Raw genomic sequence first — 5,258 nt, 5'->3', positions numbered from 1 at the left:
TTTTCATTTTCCAAACAACCTTCTTTTTTTGGTGGATCAAATATTAAAAGTGTTTACTGCTTATTTAAAGTCCAAATGGGTGTTCCTGATGACAGGCAATTGTTTTCAGATGTTGATTCTGGAACTTAGGTTGTTTTCCATCTTTGGTTTCATCATCTTCAAAACTCAGCTTCCTAGGTCAACATGCTTCATTGTATCAGAGCTCATTAAGGATCATGCCTGGGTGAAGCTTAAAGTGTTCGACATCAGTTTTAATTACATTCTGCTGACTAGGACACAGTCTCATGTGCACACCTATCTACAAGGAAGGCTTAGACCAAAAATTTATCCTTAACTTGAAGAAGAAGAGGAAATTAATTTATCTCTGTTGTAAAATCAGTGTCTTATTAGTTGGTGAACGTCTATTCTATTTGATCTACATGTAGAATTAAGGAGTTTGAAAAAAAAAGGAGATTGATAGCTCTGTGGATGTTTAAGAATTAGGCTCCATATAAGTATAGTGGACAAGACCTTTAAACTGCCATTTGGACAACCAGAATGGGAGACTCTAGGTCTGACAAAGCTTCAAAGTAATGGTGCATTTTATGTAAAAAAATTTTGTTAGCTAAGAAGTAATTTATTAAGTTTAGGAGAGGGGACTCTGAAGGGAATAATACCATGTTAGTTTGGAATATGTGTCTATGTGCATGCATGTGTGTGTGTTTGTGTGAGATTGTACATCTGAGTATGTGCACGTTCCTGTTGTTTTCATCTCCATTATGATAATCATTGAAGGTGAAACATTTCCTGGTCTGTGTGATACACACTAATTGCCTCCATTGCTCATGGGGTTGAGGTCTCTGGAGATAAGCTTCAGAATCTAGGAGGGATAAGGAATGGGGAATGGAGAGTAAGACATGAAAGGGGTCTTTGTAAAGAAAGGAGCCAAAAGGTGTTCTCCCAAGGAGGTCACACCTCTGACTCCTGGGCTGCTCTGGGATAAGTAGGTCTGGGCACATGCAGCAATGATTTCTTTCCTGTGTCTCAGTGTCCACTTTGTTTTATATATTGATATGAAAATGGAGTAAAAAAATCATGATTATTTTCCTTTACAAATACCATTTCTATTATATAAACCATATTACACATAGGATTAGGGAAATGAGGGTAGTAAACTGGTTTTATAACAGATCTAGTGAGTTCTGAAGAATCTCATATCCCTCATATGTGCTATTAAAACAGCAAGAGAGCTCGTTTGGTCCTATGGTGGCTTGTGGGTATTTGATTTCCATTTGGGAAATGTTTTTGTGAAGTTATCATCTTGTCTTTGCAGGTCATCTTTAAAACAACGAATTGTTAGCTGATTCGAAAATGGGAAAATTTTCCTTTAACACTTTGGCAATAATTTGGATCTCTCTCTCTCTCTCTCTTTTTTTTTTTTTACTATTCTCTTTCACACAGGTGACAACATAGCAAATCAGCCCCCATTGCGTGCCGCGTAAGAGGGGAAAACTTTGTAAATGAAGCTAACTTAGTGAAATAGAGTACTCAAGGACAATCAGGAGAGAGCTCAAGAGTGTGACCATGGCGAATGGAATGTATGGTCTCTCCTGTGTCTTCCTGGCTCCTTCAGCAGCTTTGCTGCGGATTTTAAGGACCAGGAGGCCGGTTCCCCGTTGCACACCTCTTCAATCGTTCCTGGTAGCTCTTTGCTTATGTACCATAGGTCAGGCTCTTCATGCTTTTCTTCCTTGGACTACTGAAACAGTTTTCTAATAGTTTCCTGCTAATTTCATTAGCTTCTAACCAGTAAGTAAAAGCAGAAAATGTCTTGCAAATGTAGCTTCCATAAACCTTCGATTCTTTCACTCTTCTACTAGAACTAGCTTCAGTGATTTTCCACCAACGAGTAAAATAAGCCTGAACTAGACTGGCACTCTGCCACATGTACCCATCTTTGAAATTTGTATCTTTCCATTCCTTTACAAGTACTGTAATTTCCACTTTTTTGGAGTTTTCTTTAAAGATAATGTCTTGTATCAATACATTTCCACATTATTATTATATGCTATTAAAGTTCTGCCTCCATCTCTGCCCTTTGGCTGAGGTCCATCTCTCTTTTCAAAAGTCTTCCCTTATTTTTTCCAATTTAGTATAATCATGTTTCATATGACAAGAAAATATTTTGTTTTGATTTGTCACAAGCTATTACTGTTTCAGTGGCAGCACCATGATCTAGGTGAATGATGCTAACATTACTCCATATTCTATATCAATTCTCCATGAAGTTGCCACAAAAAAATGCACAATCTAAGTAAAAACGTTTCCTTTCACTACAAATGAGGTTCCAAGGTAAATCTCCTTAGCTCTCTTCCAATCAGATTTAAGCTCCTAAATTCCCTTTATGTAGAAATTCTGGAGACATGAATGTCTTGTTTGAAGTTGCTTTGCACAAAAGATATTTGACATAAATTCCAAAGAGCAGGGACTGAGCATTTTTATTGTCTTTTTTCTATCTCCTAGAACAGTGCTGGGCAATAATACATGCAAAATAAATGTTTATTGAATAGATAAGGGAGGAAAGGAGATGAAGAGGAAAGAACAGCTCATGCTTCCAAAGGGAAGAGAGTTATATCACAAGCCTAAATTGAGGAAAATAAACATTTATCTCTTTAGCAGGAAGAAGAAAAATAGTGTAAACATTTCTGTGATTCTTACTGTCTCTTGTCACTTCCACAGGTCAGACGGATGACGACCTTGGAGACTACAAATATCTCTGGGTCTGTGAATGAGTTCATTCTCCTGGGCTTCCCCTGCCGCAGGGAGCTCCAGGTCCTGCTCTTTGTCACCTTCTCCATCATCTACCTTCTGACTCTCATGGGGAACACATCCATCACCTGTGCCGTGGCGTCAAGCCAGAAACTCCACACGCCCATGTACATCCTGCTGGCCAACTTCTTTTTCCTGGAGATCTGCTATGTCAGTTCTGATGTGCCCAAGATGTTGGCCAACATCATCTCCCAGACTAAGAGCATCTCCTAAGCCGGCTGCCTGCTCCAGTTCTCTTTCTTCTTCTCCATGTGTGCCGCTGAGGGCTTGTTTCTGTCAAGGATGTCTTTTGATCAATTTCTTGCCATTTGTAGACCTTTGCACTATCCCATCATAATGACCCACCGCCTATGTGCTTGGTTAGTGGTCTTCTGCTGGGCAGGGGCTTTCTCTGGTTGCTGACTCCTTTGACTCTAATATCTCAGGTGCCTCTCTGTGGTCCAAACACCATTGATCATTTTCTCTGTGATCTTGCACCTTTGTTGGCATTGTCCTGTGCTTCAGTATCTGGAATTACTCTGACCTGTGGTATCATTAGGTCTCTTATCATCTTTCTCACCTTCTTGTACATTGTTGGCACTTACTTCTGTGTCCTGAGTGTGGTGCTACATGTACCCCCAGGCTCAGGAAGACATAAGGCTTTCTCTACTTGTGCCTCCCACCTTGCTGTGGTGTGTCTGTTCTATGGCTCCGTCATGGTGATGTATGTTATCCCAGGTTCTGGGGACTACCCTGGGATGCAGAAATCTGTGACCTTGTTCTATGCTTTGGCAACCCCATTCTTTAATCCTCTGATTTACAACTTCCGGAACAGAGATATGAAGGAAGCACTGAAGAAAATTCTGAATGTGTTGATGAGGGAAATCTAAAGAATTCAAAAGTTGAATTTCATATACTGAATCATTAATGTTTTAGGAGCATGGAAAATAACAAAACAAATGAGATTATGCCCTTTCCTCTTCATTTTATTTTATTTTCATTTATTGGGAAGATGATTTTTAAAAATTCATCAGACTCATGACTTAAATCTTAGGAAGTTGTTGTTATGTTCCAGATAACATACATACAGATGTCTGTATGTTAGACAGACTTTATTTTGAAATACAACTTAATAAGATTTTCATGTATTTCTCTATAATCGAGTTTCTAGTTTCTCTTTAGGTTTTCAATTCATACTACTTAATCTATTTCAACATTTTCAAATTCTGCTTTCATCAGAGCCAGTCGCTCTTTCTTAGAGCATAGCAAATGTTGAATGTGTTGCAAACACACACATAATTAACCAATAATCACACATAGCTAACCAGATTAAAAAAAAAAAGACCCTCAACATCAGGGACAATTTTAAAGCACTGCTTTGGTATAGTCTGTAATTCCAAGTATGGTTTTGTACATCAACTAGGGTACTTAGTAAGATTATTCATTGACTTTGACATTTTGCCAGGGCTTTCACTTTAGAAGGTAGGTTTAATTCTCCATATGCAAACACATGAAAGTTAGTTAATACTCCACATAAGTCAAAGAGCTATAGACTTTGTAGGATCTCTACCGTCCAGGCCTTTGGTGCTCTTACATTCATCATTCTCTGTAAAGTTCTAGATAAGAATTACCCAGAGGTACTTTTTATTCACTAATTTCTTATTTTCTGGAATAGTCATTTAATTTACAGTGCTGTACTTCATGGGGAAACCTTGGGCTAAAATTTTCTTCTGGGATAATGTGAATACTGGCTTTAACTTCAATCCTCATCAAATATCTGAAACCTCCTGCTGCATATTTTTTCATGAAAATCTACTTCAAATTCAAATGTCTGACCCCATATTTGATAACCTCCTTTTAAATTAGCTCTAGCTGTCCTTATTTGCCAATAGCTCCACTGATCTACGACTTGAACCTAAAATCTTAACATTTATAATTACTCACCTTTTCATACCCAATCCTTTTTTTTTCACATTAACGTTCTTAGTTTATTAATCCTCTCATGAAAAATCTGCACAATCATCACAGATAAAGCCACTGCAGAATCTTTACTCCTTCTGTTGTCCAGTCTCCAGCTCACTTCTTTTTGCCAGCACCAATGTTGGCTTTTGCAGTCCCCCTGACTTTCTTCATTCTGTTTTTGCGTTCTTTGCTCTGTTTTCTTGAAATCTTTTTCTTCTCATACAGGCCATGTTTTGCAAGTCTATGTTTGGGTTCATTTTTCTTTGCATAATCCAAGGAATCATAAATCATTCCAAAGCCAGTTGTCTTGCCATCACCAAAATGGTTTCTGAATCCAAATACAAATATGACATCTGGTGTGGTCTTGTACATTTTGGCTAGTTTTTCCCGAATTTCTGTCTTAGGTACTGTTGCCTTCCCTGGGTGAAGAACATCAATGACCATCTGTTTCTGCTGAAGCAGTCAGTTGGTCATGACTTCCTGGTCTGGATAGTTACTGTGTCGTTCAT

General features: G+C 38.3%; 2 pseudogenes; one reads left to right on the top strand and one right to left on the bottom strand.

The window, feature by feature from the left end:
* Window positions 1-2,727: 2,727 nt before the first annotated feature.
* LOC129520606 (olfactory receptor 11G2-like) lies at window positions 2,728-3,677 on the top strand (annotated as a pseudogene).
* A 1,077-nt stretch (window positions 3,678-4,754) lies between these two features.
* LOC129520774 (40S ribosomal protein S24-like) lies at window positions 4,755-5,258 on the bottom strand (annotated as a pseudogene).

This window comes from Nyctereutes procyonoides, unplaced genomic scaffold, assembly GCF_905146905.1.
Source record: "Nyctereutes procyonoides isolate TBG_1078 unplaced genomic scaffold, NYPRO_anot_genome, whole genome shotgun sequence".
NCBI classification, from domain to species: Eukaryota; Metazoa; Chordata; class Mammalia; order Carnivora; family Canidae; genus Nyctereutes; species Nyctereutes procyonoides.
The sequence above is the reverse complement of the archived record's forward strand: the minus strand, read 5'-3'. Positions and strand labels throughout refer to the sequence as shown.